At 47.5% G+C, this 25638-nt stretch overlaps 1 long non-coding RNA gene across 2 annotated transcripts in view; it reads right to left on the bottom strand.

Annotated features, from left to right (window-relative positions):
- The window catches only part of LOC118607781, a 106559-nt gene extending 83270 nt beyond the window's left edge, over positions 1 to 23289 (bottom strand). For both annotated transcript variants that reach the window (XR_004952815.1, XR_004952816.1), the window contains exon 1: positions 21471 to 23289. This is a non-coding gene — a long non-coding RNA (uncharacterized LOC118607781). The remainder of the gene's footprint in view (positions 1 to 21470) is intronic.
- Positions 23290 to 25638: the final 2349 nt, after the last annotated feature.

The raw sequence follows: 25638 nt of genomic DNA, 5'->3' as shown, positions 1-25638 counted from the left end.
TTAAAATCTTCTGCTCTACAAATGTCCTGTAAAGATGATTAAAAGACAAGTTACATTGTGAGAGAAAATGTTTGAAAACCACATACCTGAAAAGGACTCATATCGAGAATAGATAAAGAAATCTCAAAACTCAATTGTATACATTAAATGATCCAATTAGAAAATGGATAAAAGACTGAAGAAGATGTATAGATGGCCAATAAGCACATGAAAAGACGTTCAGCATCGGTAAGCATTAGGAAATACAAATTAAGAACATGATGAGACATCACTCCACACCTATTAGAATGGCTAAAAATAAAAATAGTGACAATACCAAATACTGACAAAGATGAAGATAAACTAAATCTTATACATTGCTGGTGGGAATGTATAATAGCACACCACTCTGAAAAATAGTATGGTAGTTTCTTAAAAAGCTCAACACACACTTATCATACAAGTCATTGATTGCGGTCCTGGGTATTGATCCCAAAGAAATGAACACTTATCCACACAAAAACCTGTGTGTTATTGTTCAAAGAAGCATTATTTGTATTAGTCAAAAACTAAAAACAACTAAAACGATGCTAAATGGGTAAGTGGTTAAAGAAACTGATACATCCATACCATGAAATACTACTCAGCAATCAAAAGAAACAAACTCTTGATACATGCATAGGTGAATTTCCAGGGAATTATGCTGAGTGATAAATCCAACCCCAAAGATCACATACTGTAAGGTCCCATTTCTATAACATCCTTGAAAAGACAAAATTACATAATTGAGGAGTAGATTAGTGGTTGGCAGGGGTTAGGGATGGTGAGGTAAAGGGTAAGGGATGGGTGTGACTATAGAGGTAGCATAAAGAAGATATTTGTGGTAATGGAACAGTTTTGTGTATTGATCATGGTGGTCATTACACGAATCTACATGTGATAAAATAACAGAACTATATGCATACATTGTACCAATGTCAGTTTCCTGAATTTAATATTGCACTATAATTATGTAAGATGCAGCCATAGGAGAATGCTGGATGGAGAGTACATTGAACCTCTTCGTACTCTCTTTTATCCTTATGCAATTTTGCTCAGATATGATTCACGTATCATAATACCCTTTAAATTATACAATTCAGTATTTTTAGTATATTCGCAATGTTGCACAGATATCAACCCCATCTGATTCCAGAACATTTTCATCACCCCAAAATGAAACTCAGTACCCATTAGCAGTCACTCTCCATTTCCTCCCAAATCGCTCAGTCCCTGGCAATCACTAATCTACTTTCTGTGCCTATGGTTTGTCTATTCTGGACATTCATATAAATGTAATCGTACAATTTGTGGTCCTCTTGACTGGCTTCTTTCAGCTTGCATGATATTTTCAAAGTTCATCCATGTTGCAGCATTATCAGTACTTCATTCCTTTTCATGACTGAATAATGTTCTCTTATATGTATATATCACATTTCTTCTATTCATTCATCAGTTGATGAACATATACTTTTGGCTATTATTAATAATGTTACTATGGCCTTCATACACAAGTTTTTGTGTAAACATATTTTTCCAATTTCCATAAGTGTCTACACTAGGAGTGGAATTGTTAGGTTGTGTGGTAACTTATATTTAACATTTTGAGGAATGGCCAGGCTGCTTTCCAAAGAGGCTGCACCATTTTACATTTCCACCAGCAAAGTATGAGAGTTCCAGTTTCTCTATATCCTCATCAGCATTTCTTATTATCTGACCTTTTGATTCTAGCTATACCAGTGGATGTGAAGTGGTATCTTATTGTTTTGATTTGCATATGTCTTAATGACTAGCAACATTGAGCTTATTTTCATATGCTTGTTGGTCATCTGTATATCTTCTTCAGAGAAATGGATATTCCAATCCTTTGCCCATTTTTAAATTGTGTTTTATTTTTATTGTTCATTTTTAAATGTTCTTTATATACTCTGGATGCTAGTCAAATCAGATATATGATTTGCAAATAGTTTATCCTGTTTTGTGGGTTGTTTTTTCACTTTTTTGATAGTATCCTTTGAGGCACGTAAGTCTTTATTTCTTCTCTTTTGTTCGTCCCTTTTGTGTCATAACTAAGAAACCATTATCTAATCTAAGGTCAAAAAGGTTCACACCTATTTTTTCCAAATGTTTTATTGTTTAGCTCTTAAGTTTAGGATTGTGATCTATTTTGAGGTATTTTTTGCATATGGTGTGAGGCAGAGGTTCGAATTCATTCTTTTGCATGAAAAGACTATTTTTTCCTATTGAATGGTCTTGACACCCTCACTGAAAATCAACTGAACATAAATGCATGGATTTATTTCTAGGCTCTCGATTCCTTTCTACTCATCTACATGTCTATCTTTAAGCAAGTACCACACAGAATTGGTTTAATGTAGTTTTGCAGCAAGTTTTGAAATTGAGGGCTTCAAGGAACCAACTATTACGCTCTTTTTCAAGATCGTCGTATTAGTCGGAGTTCTTTAGAGAAACAAAATCAATAGGATATATATTATACATAAAATATATATTGATAATATATATCATATTGAATAGATATCTTATTGATTACACACACACACACACACACACACACACACACATAAAGGTATTGGTGTGATTATGAAGGTTGGAAAGTTTCACAATCTACCATCTGCACTTTGGAGTCTCAGGAAAGCCAGTGGCATAGTTCAAAGGCTTGCGAGCTGGAGAGCCTATAGCGTAGATTCTAATCTGATCCAAAAGCCTGAGAACCAGGAACACCAAGGGTAAGAGAAAATCACAGTTACAGCTCAGCAGTTAGGCAGAGAGAGAATCCAATCTTTCATTGTCTTCTTGTTATATTCATGCTCTTGGCAGAGTGGATGATGCCCACCCACACTGGAGAGAGCTGTCTGCTTTACTCATTTTAAATGCTATTTTTTTCCAGAAACACCTTTCACAGACACACCTAGAAATCATGTTTAACTGGGCATCCCATGGCCCAGTCAAGTTGGCACATAACATTAACTATGACAATTATTTTGGCTATTCTTGGCCATTGTATTTCCATCTGAATTTTAGGATAAGCCTGTCAATTTCTGCCAAAAAAAAGAGTAACTAGGATTTTGATAGGGATCGTGTTGAATCTCTACAGATTTGGTAAGTATTGGCATCTTAACATTAAGTTTTCCCATCCATGAACATGGGCTGTCTTTCCATTTATTTAGGATTTGTTTAACTTCATTCAATATTTTGTAGTGCTCAGTCTTGCACTTTATTGTCAAATTGATTCCAAAGCATTTTATTCTTTTTTGGTGCTATTGTAAATTGAACTGTTTTCTTAATTCCATTTTTGGATTGTTATTCCAAGTGTATACAGATAAAATGTTTATATTGACCTTGTATTCTACAACCTTGCTGAACTTGTTTATTAGTTCTAATAACTGTGCATGTGTGCATTCCTTAGGATTTTCTTGAGTTACTTTCAGTAATTTGTGTCTTTGTAGGAATTCGTCTAGTGTATCATCTAGGTTTCGTAATCCATTGTCAAACAATTAATTTAATCATTTTATTTCTGTTAGGTTGGTAGTAACGTACCTTCTTTCATTCCTGATTCCTTCTTGATTTTAGTATTTCAGGCTTTCATCTTTTTTTCTTGGTCAGTCTAGCTAAAGGTTAGGCAATTTTGTTGATCTTTTAAAAGAATCGGTTATGTTTTTCTCAATTTTCTCTACAGTGTTTCTACTCTGTTTTATTTGTGTCTCAATTTTATCTATCAATAAATAAATAATTTAGTTATTATATCTTTCTTTTTATTATTATATTTTATTATAATTATTTATTATTTCTCTCTTTTTACTTGCTTTGGGTTTAGTTTGTTCTTTTTCCAGTTTCTTAAGTTGTAAAGTTAGGGCATTGATTTGAAATCTTTCTTCATTTTTTAAATAAATGCATTTTCAAAATAACTTTTTCTTTAAGAACTATAATAGCTGCACCCCATATGTTTTTGTATGCTGTGTTTTTGTTTTCATTTATCTCAAAACATTTGGTAATTTCCTTTGTGATTTCTTCTTTGACCCATTGGTTACTCAGGAATGAGCTGTTTCCCAAATAATTTCCATATATTTGTGATATTCTCAAATTTCTTTCTATTAATGATTTGTAATTTTATTGCATTGTGGTTGAAGAACATACTTTGCATGATTTAAAGCCTTTTAAATGTATTGAGAAGATTTGCCTATGGCCTAACATATAGTCTACCTGGAGAATGTTTCATGGGGGTAACCTAAGGCAACAGAAGTACAGGGAGGAAGAGAGGACTTGACACCGGGCAGGCACGGAAGGGATGGAGAGGTGCTTATGGATCAATGGCATATCTAGGAGGTGGACTCATCAGGATGACGGGGATGAGGGAGAGGGAGGAGCTCAATGGAATGGGATTTTGTTCCAACTCAACAGACCTAAGATCACTAAACTGGGTCCTAAGCCCAGAACTGCCAGGAACATGTAGTATGATCCTGGACACATCTCTGGCCCTCCCTGGGTCTTAGTCTCCTCATCTATACCACAGCAGGGCTGAATATGCTTATCACTAATGGTTCATCCAGGACTGATGTTCTTTGCCTGTCATTCTAGATGTTAGGAGATGGTGTCAAACTGTTGCCCAAGATGGGGCTTCCCAAAATAAAGAGAAGTTGCCCCTTGGTTAGTGGTTAACAGCATGAGCTCCATGGTGGTGCCTTCTCGGGCTCAATTTCCACCAAGTAAGCTGCTCAATAGTACAGGTACCTCTTCCGTAAAGCAGGTGCAATAAAATTCCCTACTTCAGAAAAGTACGGTGAAGCCTCGCTGAGATAATGCAACAGACAAGCTCAGCGGCCTGTCATCGGTAGGAGTAGAGGATATGACAACACAAGCACTCAGGGACAGAAACCCCCGGGACATGATAAATGACTTCCCAGCCCCAAGTTCCAAGGGCTCGGTATAGTACTTCATAGTTTACAAAACTCCTTTCCACCTCAAACAGCTTGGGAAGTAGAAATGATAATCCCCATGTTAGAGATGAGGCCTGGCTGGTATGTTGGGAAGTATGGCCCAAGGACCGGATTCCCCTTCAGGTTAAGTGTACTGGGGAAACCAAAGCTCCAGAGGATATCCTCCTGGGTATCCCCAGAGCCACTGGGGACACCGGAGCCTAGGCAAGAGCAGGTGCCACCAGGAGCCCAGGCCTGGTTTTCATTTACCACTGGGCTGGGCGCCATGCAGCTTGCCCAGGGCCATGATTTGGGCCCAAATTGGGGTGTTTGGTTCCTTTCTTTATGTCTCCTCTTGTAACTCCAGCTTAACACTCCCCAGATGGCCATTCCTGCCGGCTCCCTGCCCACGCCGCCATTCAGACGGGAAAACAATCATTTTGCAGCCCCATTAATTAAAGACTAATTGCTGATTGGAAACACATGGGCTGGGCCCTGAGCCGGTATCACGTTGTGGACCCTCTGGCTCTGGTGACGGCCAGGCCCTAACGAGCCTCTGGCCCCCCAGTGGCTTGCTCGCTCACTGCGTGGCGGCAGAATTGGGCCTGGACTTAGGCTAATGAGGTGTCAGTTGACTATTTGAACCATATTGATGGGGGAGGCTGGCGACTAGACCAGATAGGAGCTGCCACATGCAGCAGTCATTAGCTCTGAAGTTGCTCCCTGGGGGGCCATGTCTGGCCCCAGCCCCTTTCCCGCCACCTATGGAGGGGCTCATCTTCCAGCTAGGTCACCCTCCAAGGTGGCCAGTCTCCTCTGACCCATGGTACTCCAGGCCCCCTTTCATCCACCACACCCCTACTCTGTGCCAGGCCCTGGGGATACAGAAATGAGTAATAATAGCTGTGTTTATTGAGCACTTGCTGTAACCTTGGCACTGTTTTAACTGCTTTATATGGACTCTCTTCTTTCTTTGTGACAAAAGCCCTCTGACAGGTTGGCGCTATGATAATCCACATTTTACAGAAGGAAACCACAGCAAAGGAACTTACTCAACTGCACACATCTAGTAAAGGGTAGTTCCAGTGTTCCAAGCCAGGCAGTCCAGAGTCCAGACCCTTAACCACTGTACTCTGCTGGTCCTTGGTCCTGCTGCAAGGAACGTCCAGTCTCATAAGAGACTGTGAAGGAAGGTACTTTTATTACAGGACATGGGAAAGGGCCATGGTGGAGGCAAGCCCAAGAGGCTCTGGAAACCCAGGGGAAGGCCACCTAACACAGACATGGAAGAAGGAGAGCAGTCAGGCCAAGTTTCCAGCATGCGAACTGAGTCCTAAAGAACATAAGAAGTATGGCAGGCACTAAAATTGTGGAGGAGGGAAGGACAGTGTAGACAGAGGGAGCTGATGGAAAGGCTGAATCTTCAGCCAACAGGGAACTGTTTGGAGAGTTCCCAGAAAATGAGTGAGTGTGAGTGCGGGGTCAAGGGACACAGTCAGCTCTGACCTTTTGGAAGTTCCCTCTGGCTGCAGTGGAGAGCACATGGGAAGGGGTCAAAAGAGTGTAAGCTGTGGAGGGAGAAGGAAGGACAAGAGACTGGGATTTCCTCTCATATTCCCCAGGCCACTTGCCCACAGCCCAGAAGACAGGATCAACCCAGCCACTTGCCTGCTCAAAGCATTCTGTAGCTTCCAGTCCTCTTTCTCCCAATGTGGAGGCAGTCCTGGTTGTGGGGAGGGGGCGGTGTGGAATTCCAGCTTTTCCACTAGCTGTGTGGCTTTGGGAAAATGATCTAACCTCTAACCCTTAACTCATTCATTTATACAGAGTCCCTCCACAGTTCAGATTCACAGAATTGCTGTGAAAACAAACCCCATTCCTGATTGTGGGTCCCTCACAGGGTGCCAGGCAGGCACTGGGAGTCTCCAGAGATGAGGATTCAGCAAATGTTCATCTCCCACTGCCCACTCCTCTTCATCACCCTGTGATCCAGTCACACTCAACTACTCAAGCATCCCAGAACACAACCCAGATATGGCAGCCTCCCTGCCTTTGCTGCTCCTGTTACAAATTCCACCCTCCTTTCTTCTCCCATATCTATCCATCTAAAGCCTGCCCATCCTTCCAGGCTCAAAGGCGGCCTCTTCCTGGACAATCCCCTTGATTTCAGTCTGGCCAGAAGAAATGCCCCATCATCCTCTGTTATCCCAAAGCCCTTTATTTATGAGCTACAAGATGGTCTGCATTCCTGGCTGACCTCCCTGCTAGATGGAGTAGAGGGAGAGAGGCCAGGGTAGATGAACCAGGATAAGTAACTACAGAGCCAGTGGAAAATCATATCGGTACACAGCTCCCTGGGCCCGGTACTTCCCCTGTGTTCACATTCTTCCTCAGGAGGCACCTGCCTTGATGCCAATTCAGGCCAAGCAACGGATGGAGGTAAAGGAATAGAACAAGTGGTGGAAAGTCATAGCACAAATAGGTTAGGGAATGGCAGCTGGGGTGATAACAGGAAGTACTGGGCCCTGGGGTGAAACAGCAATCATGTGTCCCATCTCTGGGAACGGCAGCTCTGGAATATAGTTGGTTGTTGCCATGTTGAATGCAAGCCCAGGGTTGAACGCAAGCCCAGGGTTGCCAGGGCTCTTGAATTTTTCAAGAGTAGCAGGAAATTTGAATTTTTATATAAAATCACCCCATTTTGCAATCATGGTGACTAATCTTAAACTTCCTAGAACCATTCTTTAAGCTAAAACAACACATATCACTATGCTGGGTTTGGCCTGTGGTCTACACCCCATTGGGCAGTCAGTTCTGTGCCAGGTACTGCTGAGCAGAGACACAGAGCTCTCAGGGGGCTTATATTCTCAGGGACAGGGGAGACAATATGTCCACGGATCTTCAGGGGCCATGGCTGGAGTGGTTATAAGTGTGAGCCTACAGTCAGAGGGTTGTGAGTTCATGCCCTGGCTCTGCTACATACTAGCTGTGTACCCCTGGGCAAGTCGTTCAACCTCTCTGAGGCTCAGCTTCTATCTGTAGGGGGAACAAAAAGGTTTAAAATCTCAGATCCCACAGAATTGTCATGCCTGCCAAATGAGCTAATGGCTAGTGAGTCCTTTGTGAATCATGAGCTGTGCAGGTGTGCAGGGATGATCCAAGAGGCTGGGAGTACAGGATTGGAGCCACGCCTAGAATAGGCTGAGCCTCTGGTGTGCATCCAGATGCGCATGTGCATCTGTAAGCTGAATAGGAAGAGTACTCTGGGAACAAGAGAGAATGAGGGGCCCTGGCTCAGAGCCAAATGGCAAGATGCTATCTGCTGCCTGTTTCTGCCACCATTGTAGCAGTGTGTAAGGATTTCCTGACTTAGTGCTGGAACAGGCGGAGATCCAGGGAGAAAAGTGCCTGCCTAAGACAGGAAGATCCTAGAAACCCAGAAATTGCTTCTCTACTCCACAGCTACAAATAACTTATAGCTACTAATAACAATCCACACTTCTACAGCACTTACTACGTACCAGGCACTGCTCTAAACACCTGTATGTCTGTTGGCTCATTTAATGCCCCCTATGTAGCCTATGAGCTACATACCGCTACTATCATCTCTGCGTTACAGATGACAAGACTGAGGCATGGTGAGGGCAGGTAAATTAACCAAGTCAAACTACAAGTAAACAGCAGAGCCAGGACCTGAAGTTGGGCTGTCCAGCTCCCAAGTCTGTGCTACTTGGATTTTTAAACCTCTGGATGGAATCCTCTCTGTTGAAAAAAACCCAGGGTGGTTTCTGTTGGCCTGGTTACATTCCGACAGATACCATCCACATCTGTGCCAGAGTTGCTGGAGCAATTCAACATGAATAACCCATCCCGTTCCAACGGCTGGTTCTCAGGGTCTGGGGTTAGTATGTGCTTACATCCCTCAGAGTAGTCTCTGCTTCCCCTGTGTAAGGCCTGGGGCCTTGAGGAAAAGGCTGGAAGTCAGGCAGGGAACGATGAGGAGGCTGAAGACAAAGCTGAGAGCCAGGTGATCTCTGATGTGGGCTGCAGAACTGGGCCAACAGGTGTGCCCATGGTGGCAGGGCAGGCTGAGGCCAGCCAGATCAGTAGAAGGACCCACTGGTTAGCCCTGCCCTACAGAGCCCCACACACCCATCCCCACATGCACACACATGCATGCACACGCCCCTCTCTTATCACACCTATGCCCAAGAACACACACTCACATGTACTCACCCACACAGCTGCGGTTACACACGCACAGACATCAATAAATAAGCACACGCCTAGAAAGACACACACAAGAGCTCCTACACACACATTCCCCCCTACACTGTTGTCCAGCCAGACACACATGTGAAAACACAGGCACGCATATGTATGAATACCCACAGACATGAGTACACCTTCCAAGGAGGCTTGGGAGGGATTATTCTCTCCCAGCCCACAGTACTACTCCCTCAGATCTCTCCTTTAGTCTTTAGGGGACAAAATGACTTACCGAGTGGAAAAATGCCTCCAGAAATTGCCACCCTCTTGGCGGCAGCTCAGCCTTCTTTCCTGGCCTCTGCCATTTAGGGCGCTGCTGGTGTGAAAGCTCCGAGTTTCTGCTTGGAAACAGGCAGGCGAGGGAGGGGATGGGGCAGAAAAACATTTTTAAAAATGAAGTCGGAGTCTGAAGACTATAGTCGACCTTCAGAGTCTGTGCGAGTTTGAAGGGCCGGGCTGTGAGTCAGGTGCATTAATGCAAATGTGAGCTTCACTAGAGGTTTGCTGTGTGACCTTGGGAAGTCACTCCTGTCTCTGAGTTTGGTTTTCCTATGAGCATAGTGGTTAACGGCACAAACTCTAGAGCCTGAATGCCTCAGTTTGAATTGCAGCCTCACCTTTTACGAACTCTGCGAACTTGAGCAAGTTCTTTAATTTCTTGTTGCTTCAATTTCATCACACATATAAGGGGGATGATGACAATATCTACCTTAGAGGATGGTCGTCGTGAGGGTAAAACGACTTGATGCATATAAAGCTCTGAGAGTAAGTGCCTGTATTACAGTAAGCACCATGCAAATGGCAGTTATTGTCATTGTAAGATGGGATACAAATATCCACCATACAAAATTGTGGGAAGGGTAGATAAGTCAGTGGTTTAGCAAGGACTCCATACACGCCAGTGATGAATGTGCATGGTCAACCTCCACCTGGCCCAGCACTACTGGCTGGATTCGGAAGCCGGGATGGGGCTACAAGTTTGGCTTGAGAAGAAAGGACTGCAGGCAACATCTTAGGGCTTCCCCCATCCCTGGGGATGGTCGGTGGCCAGCTCAGGGCTGGCTGCCCGGCCAGCCTTTCTGTGGCTATTCCTCTGCTTGCCAGCAGTAATGATACCTCCTTGACCCTACCCACCTGCTCAGTTTTTTAGAGCACAAAAACTCACACTTCCCCTCTCCCATTTGATCCATTTGAGCTTGCCAGATTGCTGTAGTCTGGTCGCCTCCCCCACTGATTTCCTGCCTCTGCCCTTGCCCCCTACAGATGTCTCCACTGAGAAGCCTGTAAGATCCTGTTACAACATAGGTCGAGACCCTCCCACGGCCCTCATCTCACACAGAGTAAAAGCCATTGTCCCTACACTGGCCTTCAAACACTCCTGCAATCTGACCCCCCAGTTTCTCCAGCTACTCTCCCTTTGCTCACTGGACTTCAGCCACACTGGTCTCCTGACTGCACCAGGCACACTCCTACCTCACCGTCTTAGCACTGGCTGTTCTCTCTGCCCAGAACGCTCTTCCCCAAGACATCTACATGGCTAATTCTCTTACCTCCTTAAAGCCTTCATTCAGATCTCACCTTCTCAAGAAGGCTGGTCCTGACCACCTTGAGTAATTCTGTATCCTGCCCCGCACTCTAGCATCTCCAATCTTCATTATTTTCTCTTTGATTTTTCTAAAATGTGTGCCACCTTCTAACACACTATATAATTTATTTATTATATCGTTGTTTATTCTTCACCTCTTCCTGCTATACTGTTAGCTCTGCGAGGGATATTCATTTTGTTCACTAATGTATCCCAAGTGCCTAAAACTGTGCCTGGAATATAGTCAAACTACAGTGAATTTTGTTGAATGTACACAGCTTTCGAGCTCTTCTGGCTGCAATGAGGACAGTAGGCTGGAGGGGTGAGCCTGGAGATGGAGGAACAGCACAGACCTGACCCAGAGCAGTGGTCGGGAAGGGCAGCACTTAAGAGAAGGTGGGACCCACGAGAGTAGGCACCTAGTCCTGCCTGCTTGCTAATGCCTTCCCAGGGCCTGGCGCTGTGCCTAGCAGACTCCAGGCCCAATGAGTATTTGTTGATTAAACGATTAAATTCATGAGCCCTTGCAATGGTTGCCAATTTGATTGGATGTGGGTGAAGAAGAATAATCCAAAGATAACACCCTCAGCTTGAGCCTGGGTAACCACGGAAGCAAGTGTGAAGGTTCCCAAGTGCTGGAATTAGGAGTCCAGAGGACATTTCACACACATTACACCTTTAGACATCAGCTCAAACAGCTCCTCCTATGGAAGGTCTTTCTGCTCCTCCAGATTAAACCAAGTGCACTTGATTGACTCTCCCATGGCCCCCTGAGCTTGGCTTTAGGAGAGCTGACCACACTTGGATTTACTGCATCTCTAGGTCCTAGAATAGTGTTGCAGGGCTTGGGCAAGGTCTCCAATTGGCTCTCCATGCTTCACTCTCTCTCTCTCTCCTCTTTTTTCTCTTCCTCCTCCTCCCCTTCCTTTCCTTTCCAACGCTTGCCCTCTACCTTGCCCCTCTTTGGTCATTATAAGCCAAGTATTCAGGGAACTTCAGCTGATGGTTTGGATTAAACTACAGTAACCAAAAGATGACCTGACCTGCAGGGAGGGGGTGGAGTGGGAAGCACGACAATTTATACAAGAATTTGGCCCCAATTCACCTGAAATCGGAGACTCCTGGATCTGAGCTATAGGTGCCGGGAACTGGGTTGGGGGTTCACGAACCTCATGTCACACAGGTCATAGCATTCCACCTCCATAGCATCCACTGGACCCCACACCACTGACATAACACACATTACAGCTACAATACGAGCACACAGGACACAGCGACGCCTAACACACACCACCCCCGAAGCATGGCAACCCTCCAACCTCTGGCACACAATACACAGAGTAAGTACATGGCACTCACACGGCACAGCAAACACCCCCGTGGCACCGAGAAGTTTCTGACACAGTGACAGAAAACACACATCACCACCACCCTCACTTACCAACCCCCCCACACACACACAGATGTGCACACACACAGAAAAAAAGGAAAAGAGCTCTCCTCGCCTCGCCTTTTCTCCCCTCCCCGTGTCCTGGCCAGTGGGCCATGCTAGGCCTGCCTTACGACCCCAGCTCCAGAACACAGCTGAGTTGGTGGGCGCCATTTCCTAGAAGGCTGCGGGATTGGCCTCAGCTGATCAAACACATGCTCGGAGGTCCATGTTTGAACTCGGGCTCCAGGGGTGGCTGGTATGTGGTCCCCACCAATGAACTGCAAGTAGCAGCTGGCTGCTGAGGGACACCCACAGGGAAGGGCCAACTGGACTGAGCTTTGTGGGTGGGGGCTAGGCAGGGCCCAAGTTGACTTGGGTGAGGGGTGTCTGGAGTTTGGACTGCTTGTGGTGGGAGGAACACAAGAATACATCAGCCGCAGGGGCCTGAGGTAGGAGCTGAGCCATGAGGTCAGAGGAGATGCTGTGGTGGGAAGACGAGAAGGATGGAAAGCGAGAGTCTCTGGGTGCTTCTGGGCCACACTCAGGAAAATGAAGGAGGCAAGCATTGGGAAGGGGGGCAGAGGAGCCAGAGCCAGAGGCTGCCAAGGGGGCTTAGAAATGAGGCTTTCAAAGAAGAATGAGAGGCTGGGGAGAGTGTAGACAAGGAACAAAGGACTGTTGGGCTGCAGACACTCGGCCCACGATCATGTAGGCAGAGGGTACCACAAAGGCTGCACCCTACCAGTGCTCCCAACTGAGTCAAAACCTTACTCTGACTCCAGATCACCCAGAAAGGCATGGCCCACAGTTTCCTGTGGCAGGTGGGGAATGATCAGCCACCTTTACACGCTGGTCAAGTTCCGATCTCAGTAGAATGAGAAGATAAGAGGAATAAATGGAGGGAGGCCTTTTGCCTTTCAGAGTTGTCATCTGGCTCAAGAAGTCCCCAGGCAGTTGACTCAAACCCCATAAGTGAGTTATTTACATATGACTTACGCCAAAGGACATAAATGAACAAGCCCTGTCCTACTCCACCCAAGCTAAACATGGATGGCCTCATGACTGGTTTCCAGTTCCATGGTCCAGCACCCTTGAACCCTGGAATACTTTGGCCCTGGTATTACCAAGAGGAACTGCCCCCCATGTTGGGGCAGTAATCTAGTCTCCAGGACCTACTCCTCCCTCCCTCCCTTTCTCCTAGAGTAAGCTAATAACACCCACATGTATCCAGCAGTTTGTACTTCCCAAAGCATGATCTCATAGGAGCCTCACAACAACCCTGTGAGGCCGGCAGAGCAGGGATTATTATCCTATTTTCAGATGAGGAAACTGAGGCCCAGAGAAGCTAAGCAATGAGCAAGGTCACACGACTAGCAATCCCTCTGACTGCAAACCTAGCACCCAGGCTGGAAAGGGTATATGCCACTTTAACCTTATGTAGACTTTCCTGGTCTCATGGGGAATGAGGGGAGGAGGCTCAGATGGCATAGGAGATAGGAAAGGTCTTTGTTCAAGGATTCTAGTAAGGGGATAAGGCCATGCCTGCTTTCTCCCCTTCTGAAAGGCACAAGGGTTGGGGGAAAGACCAATACTTCTTAAACATCTCCTAGGTGCCAAATAGTATATTAGATACCTTACATACATTATTTTATTTAATCCTTATAACATTCTCTGAGTTAGGACCTCATTTTACAGAAGGGGAAACTGAGGCTCAGAGAGTGGCACCCTTAGGTCTAAAATCACATAGTGGTTAAATAATGGAGTTAGGACTTGGCCCTGGTTCTGATTCTAAAGCCCATGTTATTTGGGCAACATTCTCTGCCCTCCTTACCTTGGCATGTGACCATTGTGTTGGGATAGGCAGTGGACCAGTTACTACAGGCAGCCTATCCCTGATGGTTTTGTGTGAGTGGCTTTCACAAATCAGGAAACTGATAGGAGGGAGGATAAAGGAGAATTGCAGGGGAGTGAGAGCTCCAAGAGTTTGTGGGAGAAAGCAGATTCCTCAGGGAATTGTGAGCGGTGGCCCTCCCTCTCTTTCTCTGCCTCCTTACCGCAGCCTGACTGGGGGATGGGCGCCATGGCCCTGAAGGACGGCCTCCTGGCAGATGTAGGGCTGGAGGCAGTGCCACAGAGGCCCACATCCTGGGTCACCTCCCACTCAGAACCACAAGGAATCTGCACAAGAACGCCAACGTTTCTCTAAAACACCACATTGCATTGCGTCTTCTCTTCCCAAACCTCCTCTTCTCATCTCCTCAGCATTAGCTTCAGAGACAGAACTCCAGATTTCAGTACACAATCCACCTCCATTCCCTGCATAGCAAGCCAAAGAATCAGACTCCTGAAATTGGTCCTAACCTACAGTGATCATCACGTCCACCTCCTGCCTTTAGGCATGATTCATGAAGGCAAATGGGGTCTCTCTCTTGCTCTGTGCCATCTCAATGGTAGAACATTCCATAGTCTTCCTTAGGTAAGTTTCCAGGATTGCATTTCCCAGCATCAAGGTGGAAATGAGAAAAATTACTGCCCGAATTATGACTCTCCCAAAAACAAATGAGACTAGGGGACACAGGTACTCTTCTGGAAACCAACAGCTGCACAGTATCTTTATTGGTTGGGCCAATTTTCTAATCCCCCGGAAATAGTTAAGGATGGAAAGTAAGGTATAGCTAAGCCAGAGGGTATTAGATAAATAATCAGGAGTAATATAGAAAATAATAGACCTGGTGAGTAGACCTGCTAGACTCTTGGCTATCGTAATTGTTGTCACCATCACCATTGTCAATTGCTTCAGTCTTCATCACCATCACCATTACCACTACCACCATCATCTCCATCCCCATTGCCATTGTTATTGCTATCACAACCATCAACAATATTGCTATTACAGCGTCACCATCACTTCTACTACCACTATCACCACCACTGCCTCCACCGTTACACTCGACATCGTTGACACCTCCATCAACCATCGCCATCACCGCCTCTAATATCACAAGTGCCACATCTACCATCATCACCACCTTCACCATCATCGCTGCCTCTACATTACTATCTCTGCTTCCATCATCATCACCACCCTACCCTCTTTCTCGCCACCATTTCCATTTCTATGTCTAACATAATCATCCTCATCTCCACCATCATCATCACCTTTATCATCATCGCTACCTCTACAACCATTACCCAGTGCATTAACACCATTATCATGACCACATGTGCCATTGTCTTCACCTCTATCACCATTACCTATATTGTGATCTTTGCCATCACCTTCATTGCCACAATTACCATCAATGCTATTATGATTAACATCTTCATTACCACCATTGACACTGTCACTATCTTCATTGGCAGTAATATTATGATCACCACCATCATTTTTATCATTAATGAAATGTATCGCTGTGGTCTCTGCCTTCAAGGACCTACAGACTATTGATAGGTACTCAGGCAGAAAATTAAGAGGATGAGGACAGAGACCAAAAGTGTAGGAATTCAGAAGTCCACAAATGTCCATTTCCATTGTGGCCAAAGACATCTCCCCATTCAAGGGTATGAGTCTATCTTGCAGAGTACAGGGAAGCAGAACACGATTTAAGATCTACAGTAGCAACGGGAAGGGCAGTTAGGTGCCAACTCTCAGAGTACATAGCAGATCAGTCTCAGCTGAGCCTTGGAAGTGACTAGAAGCCAGGCCAGGCTAGATGATGCCCTGAGAGACAAAAGCAAAAGAGAGGGCATGGAGATGGGCTGAAAATGCCATGAAGGGTTGCTAGGGAACTACAGGATGTCTGGCTCCTAGACTCAGTCGCTGGTTGAAAAGCATCTCCTCCACATATCCAGGTGTCCCAGGATCACCCAGGAGTTTTGGTCGCCTTCCATTTTCTCAGGTGCAAGCCCAGTCACTGGAACATGGAATGGCTCTACAACCAGCCCCTGTGATTCAATGAGAGGCTGCAACACCTCATCTAAAGAAGATTCCACCAGGCTCAGAGAGAGGTAGAAGGTGGCTTTCCCAGTGCCACTACCTTCCTCTTGCCTTCTCTCCCAAGCTTCCTGTTCTCTCTCTCCTCCTCAGAACTCCAAGTCCTCTTCCGACTCCTTCTCTCAGTATCCCCTGCAAACTTACCATCCTTCCCTGTCTCCTCTCCAGCCTGCCTGTAGCATCTGTTCCTGGTCTCCCCGATGTCTTTTCCCCACCTCCCCAGCTCTGTTCTCCCCTCTCTTGGGCAGGCAAGGCTTTGAAATGACTTGGGTAGGAGCCATAAAGGTCCTAGGAGATATCGTCTCTTAAGCTAATAGGCTGCCCTGTAGGGAGCTGTTTCCTGATTCTCCAGCTTGAGTGTCCTTTGTCCACTTTCCTCCCATTAATTCTGCTGCTGAGAGGAGAAGAGGCTCATTAAGTCATCGGATCCATACAGCCAAGTCTAGGCTTCTCTCAGCTTCCTCTGTGTGTGCATGTGGCATTTGCTTCTGCTCTCTAGGCTTCCCTTCCAGGCTTGGCATCCACAGGGTCCTCCCAACACCTTCAGTTTCTACCATCAGGTCTTCCTTCACACACTGCCGCACACTGGCACGCACACACACACACGTTCACACTCCTCACACAGCACATACACCCTTCACAGTCAAGCTTGCCACATACTAATTGTCAACATCATCATCAACATTTATCAGCTGTTGTGCACTCACCATGTGCCAGGTCATGTGCTAGGAGTTTTCCCTACATTAGCACATTTGACACTGTCTATATATCCTGGTGAGTTTGACATTTGTACCCCACTGTGGTTTACAGATGAGGAAACTAGGACTTAGATAAATTTGGGGACTAGGGTAATACACACACAGGCACACACACACAGAACACATTGCCAGGAAGAATACACCTGCTCGGTCCTTTGATAAACACTGAATATCTATTGCGTGCCCACCCACTAGCTTCACGCAGTGTTAGGCGCTATGGCCACCCGAGGGAGAAAGAAAATGAGCACATCTTGAGTGCTTACCATATGCCGGACCTGATATCAAAGGGAGTTCATGGTCACGGGTACATGTGTGAGCCTGCACATACGTCTGTGCGTGTGCACACACACACACATGCACACACACAAGCTAGAATTAGTCCTATGACTGCCATTCCTGCGGTCATGAGACCTGGAGAAGACAACGGGGACAGGAATAGTATTTGATACTAAGAGGAGGTGGAGAGGCTGGAGGTTGCTGAGCCCACTGAAATTAGGTCTCAAGACTCTCAGACTGCCGAAGCTGGGAGAGAGGTACCTCAGAGGTGTTCCCTCCCTGTCCCTACCAATGATTTATATTTGTTAGCATAGGGGTCCAGCCTGCGAAGTGGTGTGTCCTGCCAGGCCTCACAGGCTCTGGAGCCCGGGCTACCTCCCTGGGCCCACAGGGATTCTGGGTGAGCATCTATGAGCTTTCCCACGCTATCCCATCACTTTTGGCCTGACTTAGCTCCACTTAGCTCCCCAGTAAGGAAAATGGACAGGAAATTAAAGATAACTAGGCAGTTTGAGAGGATTAAGGATAAGAGAGAAAAACATAATTATGTCGTAGTTGCTATTGGACAGGAGAGCAAAGCAAAGGAAATGTAAATGGACTCAACCAGCCCATTACATGAACAAGGGCAAGGCCAGCAAGTAGATAAGAGTCCTCAGAGTGGGACAGAAACATTAATCACCCAGCGAAGCTGCCACCCCAGCCTGGCTTACCAGAGCAATGGACCCAAGGATAGGAAGCCAGAGAAGGGTCTGACAGGCCTGCAGGAGCGAAGAAACTGCTTTGTGCCAGCTGACCTGGCAGAGTCTGTGATACAGGGAGGGAGGAGAATCCCAGGGCTTGGCAGCTAGCATCCCTTTGCCTGGGTGCTAAACCAGCTTCTTCCATGTCCTGAAGGAAGAACTCTGAGTCCAAGGAGTCCAAGCATGGGGAGATCCTTGGTCAATGTCATGTACTAGAAAGTTCCCTGGACTGGGATTCAAGGAGCCTGGGTTCCACCCCTTTTCTTATACCATCCTAGCAGCATGGCCTTAGACAAGTCATTTCCTCTCTTTGGAGTTTTGTATCTCTATGTGTATAATAAATGAGCTTTTAAAAAAATGAAATGAAATAAATTTCACATTTAATTTCTGTGAGCGATCAGAAAGGACAGTCTCAGTTGCCACTACTCAACTCTGCCATTGAAGCATAAAAGCAGACATAGATGATGGGCAAACAAATTAAGCTGGCTATGTTCTAATCATACTTTACCTACATACACAAGCCAAGAGCCAGACATGGCCTGCAGGTTGCAGGTTGGTGACACTTGAACTCAATACCATGGTAAACACTTTATTTACATTATCTCATTTGATTGTCAAACAACCTTGAGAAATAGACACTACTGTTATGATCCTCATTTGATGGACGAGGAAATTTAAGCACAGAGAGGTCAAATGCCTTGCCCAATGTCAACGGCTGAGAAGTGACAGAGCCAGTATTTGAACCCAAGCAGTGTGGCTTCTCATCTTTTGTAATAAGTGTCCTCCTACGATAGGAACAATGGGAATTATTATAGCAATATTAATCATTGCTCGCATTTCTATGGGACTTTACATGTTCACAAAAGAGCTATCAAAAATACCAGCCATTATCCCTGAGGAGTGTGACCTGTTGGTGTGTCACAATCAGTTGCACAGTGTATCGACAGTTATTTACTGCTAATAATAGTTTTAAAAACTGATTTGCTGCTGTTTTAATAAACTAGACTTGACCCAGTGTTATCCCTCTCATAATGTCCCTCTCACTCTCTTGCATTCAGATATGTCTCCTGGAAAGAGAGTGAAAGGGTTAGAGTTCTAGGTGCCTTGGCCAGAATGCCTGGGGAAGACAGCAGTCAGCGGCATGTTGTCTGTCAATCACTTGGACAGAAGTGGTAGGAAGGCAAAGAACAACTGATATAGCCAAGTGCCCTAGATTGTCATCAAGGCCAAGGCTGGGGGCGTGTGGGTAATTATTCACGTTGGGCAATCGAAGAAACCGAGGCTCATAGCGTAGTGAGGGGCCTGAGGTCACACAGCTACAATGTCAGACATAAGCTATTATGAAAGGTATTAGTCAGTGTTGAATTAGAGGAAAAGGCCGGAAGCCACACAGAATGGCATTCAAATCCTGCCTCTAGCACTTATTGTGCGACCAGAATTTCTCTCCTTGGGCCTCGGTTTCTGTATGTGTAAGATGGGAGTGTAGGTAGTGCCACACCTGAGAGGGCCTGTTGTAAGGATCAAATGAGGTAATAGTGGATGTATGAGGCTGCTGGGTGCTTTAACATGGATACAACGAGACTCGGTGAGAAGAAAGGATGAAAGAACCAACATCTAAGGGGCACCTTAATGTCAGTAAAGCTCCCTAAACCATCTCGAAAAACTTCACCAGCAAGCCAGAGGTGGGACTAGATCTCTCCATTTTACAGGTAAGGAAACTGAGTCCTGAGGCCACCTAGCTAGAAAGTGACACAGATCGAACTAGAACCATGTTTGTCTGTGAGTCCAGAGCACTGTGAGCATTAATAGCTTTTGACTGTGTGAGCGGAACATGAACTGGAACTGCAGAGGGACTCGTACAGTCACAGATGTTTCTGGAGCACTTTCTAGGTGCTAAGCATTGTTACCAGCACTGAGGACACAGCGGGGAACAAAACAAATACCGACCCTGCCCCCATAGAGCTCAAACTCAAGGGCGACTAAGCACATGAGGGTCCCTTCCATATCATGGTGCCATTCTAACTCTGCCATGATCATGGACCAAGTGTCTGCTCCCTTCCTCAATTTACAGCCCCAAACCCTTCCCAAAGGAAATAGAAAGGAGCGCTGCCTCTGAGCTGTGTGTCTGAGTGGCTGTCTGCCCAGCAAAAACAAAGGCTGGAGGAGCCACTTCTGGGACATCATGTGCCTCCTCCCAGGGTGTGGGGGCTCAGTATCCCGGCCTGGCTTAGACCCGACCCTGGTGAGCTGTCCTTGGGAACAATGGTTCAGAGGCGTCACCACCAGGACTCCCACCAAGGATGGGAAGTAAAGCCTGGGAGAGGTTGGCCTGGGCATTGTTTAGAAGGCACTTTCCTGGCTGAGTCGGCCTTCGGAGGCCCTGAGCTACTGGAGTGGCATCTTTCCTCCTCTCTTCCTGAACAAAGCGACTGCTTCTGCTGCCATCTTCCTTCCGTTCCAGGATGTCACAGGGCCGCAGAGCTGACCTCCATCTCCTCTGGTCAGGACTAGCTCACGCCCAAACCAAGAGGCTGGCATGCTCCTGGCAGTGAACAGCGGGATGCCCCACAACCAGGGGTCCACACAACAGTACAGCCCTCCAACAGTCCGGGGAGCTCAAGGCCATGGGTCCACAGAAGAGCTAGGGAAGGTGCTGCTCACTGAGTTCGGGCTCAGACAGCTGGACAGCCAAGTGATCCACCCACTCACTCACTAGTGACCAGTTAAGCAGCCTGCCCTTCACTCACCCTAGCCTTGAGTGGGGGCTATGGTCACAGTCCCTCAGTGAACACTGGGGAGGAGTGAATACCAAGGCATCCAGGCAACCAAGAGAAAGCATAAACCCTCAGTAATGCAAAGAACTCACCCTAACCCCTGCCCCACCCCACCCTGCGCCTTTGATCACACGCACAGGCCAGCCCTGGCCCTGCTCTCCACATGTCCACGTCTTCTGTACCCACCCCCCACCCCCAGCACATCTGGGAAGGGCTATGGGCCTTTGGGCCTCACCTCTGTGTGAACCTCTCCTTTGATCACCACACCAGCCACAGGGAGTGAGAGAGTTTGGGAGAGGAGAAACAGGAAGAGAAATTCTCCTTTTCTTTGCCCTTCTAAATACAGCCGACCGAGGCTCAGAAACATCAGGGTGTATTCTGAAGGTCCTCCAGCAAAATATGCAACCGACGTTCTGAGCCCTGACCTTCCATGGGCCCAGGCCTCAAGGAATCCATACTGTCAAGTGGAAAAAACTAGGGAATGTGCCCCCGGATGACAGAAAAACAGAGAGCCACCTGTTTCTTCTTCTCCATCCTAGCCATGTAGATAAATATAACAGTCCTTGAAGGTTTACAGAGCACTTTCCACATGTTCCTTCATTTAATCCTCCCAACGACCCTGGGAGGAGGGTATTACTGCTATCCCCATTGTACAGATTAGCAAACTGAGGCTCATTGAAAGTGACTTACCTTTCCAAGGTCACTCAGTAAGGAAGAGGTGGCTCCAGGATTTTATTTCAGGCCTGTGGTTCCTAGAACCCTGGAGTGGCCCCTTCATTTTCACCGGAAAACTCAAAGCTTTCAGTGAGAAGGCCTGGCCTGCTGCAAACAGGGTTTGAACTTGCAACTTAATCGCCACGTGCTGACCGGTTGGTTTCTGGCTGATGCCAGCCTTCCCCAGCCCTGCCACCTGGTCTGCAGTTCCCTCAGCCCCTGTGGATGCCACCTGCTTGGTATGAGGAGCGGGGGCCTGGGCCCACCCCAGCCCAGCACCCTGCCTCTGAGAATCAAACCGCCCCTTAGCGCCTCTCCCTGCTCAGCCTGTGGCACCACTCAGGGGCTGGGGGTGGGGTGGTACTGGGGAGGGAAGCCTGAGTCATCCCCAGGCCAGGAAGCACAATGCTTGGCAGGGTTCCTGGGCCCAGCTAAGGAAGGAGCAGAAGCATTGAGTTACAGAGGCCGGCTAGGGCAGGGAAGAGGCGGTAGGGAAGGGGTGTCAGTGAGTCCATGGACATGGGAGCCTCATAGCAAACCAGGGTCCACAGACTCCAGCCAGAGGGCAGGACCCATGGAATGTTGGGAGCACCTGGTAGGGGACAGGGGGTACAGAGAGGCTAGGGAGACCTTTATTCTGTCCAGCCCTCTTTCCCAAGCCAGGCCCCTCTACCAGGGCCCTCTCTCCCTGTGGAGCTGTGTGACAGCTGAGGCAGCTCCAGAAGAGGGATCCCCCTCAACCCTACGGGGGGAGGGCGCCACCTCCCGCCGCCTCCCTTCACCTCTTCCTGTCGTATCCTTGGCCACCAGTGTTTCAAAATATATTGGTTCTTGGCTGGCCGCTTAGTTACGAATCAAAAACATCAGGTTTCACATTCATTCCCACAACTTTAGCTCTCACCTCTTGGCAGAGCAGTCTAGTCCAAACTGCTCCTTGAGCTCCAGACCCATAGAGGTGAGAGCTTACTCGACATGTCCTCTGGGGTGACTCTTAGATACTTCCAGCTCAGCTGGGCTTCAAATAAACACATGTCTCCCAACCTCCAAAAATTAAATCCATCGTCTATCTCTAGGAGTAATGTCACCATCCATCAACTGAGCATCATTTTGGATATGTCCCTCTACTCCTTTCCTTCGGTATCTAGTAAACATGTGCCAGCCCTGTACATGGAGCTGGGGGACAGTGGTGAACAAGTCGGACATGGTCCTACTCTCCCACAGCTTTCAGAAAATCACCATCCAGGCTAGTGAGGGCCAAGATGAGAGCAATCCAGGGGGCAATGGAGCCAGTAAGAGTTATGGCGATCATGGAGGACCTCCCAGAAAGCTGAGACCTGAACAGTGAGTGGGCCAGGGCCCAGTGTGCAGTGTTGCCAGGTGAGTGTGGTGGGAGGGCAGGGAGGGTGCATGCTGGAGTATTCCAGGTAGAAAAGAGCCTGTGCCAAGGCAGAGGTGAGGGCGAGCATGCAGCTACCAAGCAACCGAAAGAAGCTGTGCATAGAGCCAAAGCCAAGAACTCAGAAGTAAGGGCCTGCCTGGGTTGGAGATGGGGGTTGGAGAAATAGCTAGGCACTAGGGCACCTGGGCCCTATAGGCCTCTGGAAGGAGTTTAGACTTTATCCTAAGAGCCGTCAGAAGCCATTAGAATGTTTTAAGCAAGGGAGCGAAGCTCTGATGTGAGCTTCTGAAAGATTGCCCACACCCGGACCATTCTACCATCCAAGATTGTCCCTTGTCTTGAGGCCTTGGATGCCTCCAGCCAAGAGGGAAAGAAATATTTTTGATGTAAAATCTGATCATGTCACTTACCTGTGTTATGTCCATCCCCTTGGCTTTTAGGATCAAGTTAAGTTTCTCATCCAAGTGGGCACACAGACTCTCCTATTCCGAGCATGTCTGTCCCTGCCCCGACTCCGTCCCTGGCCTGCTCACATCATGTGTTCTCTCCACGAGCCCAAACACAGCATGTCCCAGACACGGCACACCTCTGAGGCATTTGCTTCTGCTGTGTCTCCCCACTTAATCACTCTTCTCTGTCTTCTGTGAGTCCTCCGTCATGCTTCAAGGACTGACTCCAATGCCACGTGCCTGCCATTTCTCAGCCCCCATCCTCTGCCCTCACCAAAGCAGGGCATTTTGCATCTCACTCAGGTGCTCAGAGAAACCTTGCCTATCACTTGTGCAGCACAAATCTGCCTCTCAGTTTCATTCTGTTTGTGTGTCTACTGTGTCCCTCTGGCAACGGCTGCCCAGTTTTGACCTCAGGAATCTTCCCCGAAGCCCAGACTTGGCCTAGCTTACTCACTTCCTTACAGGCTGACTGTCAGCCGCAGGCTGTACTGTGGCCTCTTCAGTCTTGAATCTTAGGCAGGGGGTCCCATGAAAGCCCAGCCCTGCTCTCTCAGGCTTCCCCTTCTCCCACCCCTCATAGCTAAGCAGTGTTAAATGGAATCGCTTAGGCTGGGATCCAGCTCGCCCAGCTTAGGACAGAGTGGAGGCTGCTGGAGTTTCTCCCTGGAGAGGAAGGTTACACTCTGCAATGGATACCCTCCTCCATCTCAGCAAGCAGACGGCAGAGCCAGGCTGGGTCTGCCCCTGTGGAGCCGCTATTTTAGAGGTGGAGGTCAAGTTCGTCCCAGGGTTGAGAAAACCACCTTCCCTCACCCTCCCAGTGCCTTCCTTTTCCTGGCCAGGGAGCCTGTTCAGGTCCAGGGTATGATGGGACTTAAAAGGTGCAGATTGCTTCACACACGTCCCTGAAAGTAGGCCCAGCTCAGGAAGCTAGGGGCTCCCACTCCTCCTCACCCACATCGACACTGCCGAGCCCCTCTCTCCATATCAACTTGGGGCCTCTGAGTTGCTTTCAGTAAGGGGGTGCTTTTCTGTACAGCCCAGCTTAGAAGGGGGAGAAGGGGGAGAGATGGCTTGATATGGATTTTTGTGGTCGGAGGTGATTGGAATCCCAGCTGTGCTCCCCAGCCACCACTCCCTCCACCAGCACCCATCCTCCCACAGAGATGGGCGGAGGGGGGAAGGGGGAGAAGAGGGGCTGTGCTGGCCCCTTGGTGCTCACAGATACCCTATGAGTGCAGCAGCCACATTTGCCAAAGTGACCAGCAGGCCCAGGGCCTTGCAGCGGGGCCAAATGTTTGAGGCCGAAAGCATCCTGGTTGACCAGGGGCCGTGTGGGGGTCCATCCTTGAAAACTTTTCCCAGAAAGTCAGCATTAGCCCAGATGTGCTCAGTGCTGGCTTCACATCAGAATCACCTGGGGAGATTATAAAAATGCTGAGGCCTGGGCCCCAGCCTGGAGGTTCTATTCTCAATGATCTAGGCTGGAGCCCGAGCATCAGGTGTTTCTCATGTGCACGCAGTGCTACACACCTGGCTTTAGAGCAGAATTTCTCAGTCTCAGCACTATTCAGTTTTTGCCAGATCACTCTCATTATAGAGGACTGTTCTGTGCATTTGTTTGGGTGTGGAGTAGCATCCCTGGCATCACGATCGGCTACCTCCCTCTGGGCTCTCCTATGTGACAACCAAAAATGTCTCCCCTGAGCCATTCAGCAACACAACCTCTCTGTCCTCTAGGCCTGGCCCTGCTCTGGGGTAAGCTGGGAACACGCTAGGAATCTGACCTCACTATTGTCCCCGGGGAACACAAAACTGAGAAACCAAAGGTCAGAGCTGACTTGGGGAATATGCAGGGACCCTAGGTGTGCCTTAGACTTACTCTGCGAGCAAGTACCCTTCAAGCACAATTTGACAAATGTTTCTCAACTACCTTCCCACCACCAGCCATTGTGCTGGGCACAGCAATGAACCAGACAGACACTGTCCTTGTCTTCATGTGGCAGATGGTCTGGGGCAGAGGTCAGCAACCTTTTCTGTAAAGAGCCTTGGGCTCCATCACAACTACTCAACTCTATCATTGTGGTGTGAGAGTACCCACAGATGACATGTAACTGAGTAAACGTGGTGGTGCTCCAATAAAACTTTATTTTCAAAAGCAGGCTGCAGCCAGACTTGGCCTGTGGGCTGTACTTTGCCAGCCCCTGCTCTACTGGGAGAAACAAACAAGTACCGAAGTATTTACAGTCCATGATGACACACACTCTGATAGACTTACAGAGTAGCAGGGTAG

Source organism: Rousettus aegyptiacus, unplaced genomic scaffold (assembly GCF_014176215.1).
Source record: "Rousettus aegyptiacus isolate mRouAeg1 unplaced genomic scaffold, mRouAeg1.p scaffold_m13_p_9, whole genome shotgun sequence".
In the NCBI taxonomy this organism is placed as follows: Eukaryota; Metazoa; Chordata; class Mammalia; order Chiroptera; family Pteropodidae; genus Rousettus; species Rousettus aegyptiacus.
Note: the sequence above shows the minus strand (reverse complement) of the source record. Positions and strands in the feature narration are given on the sequence as shown.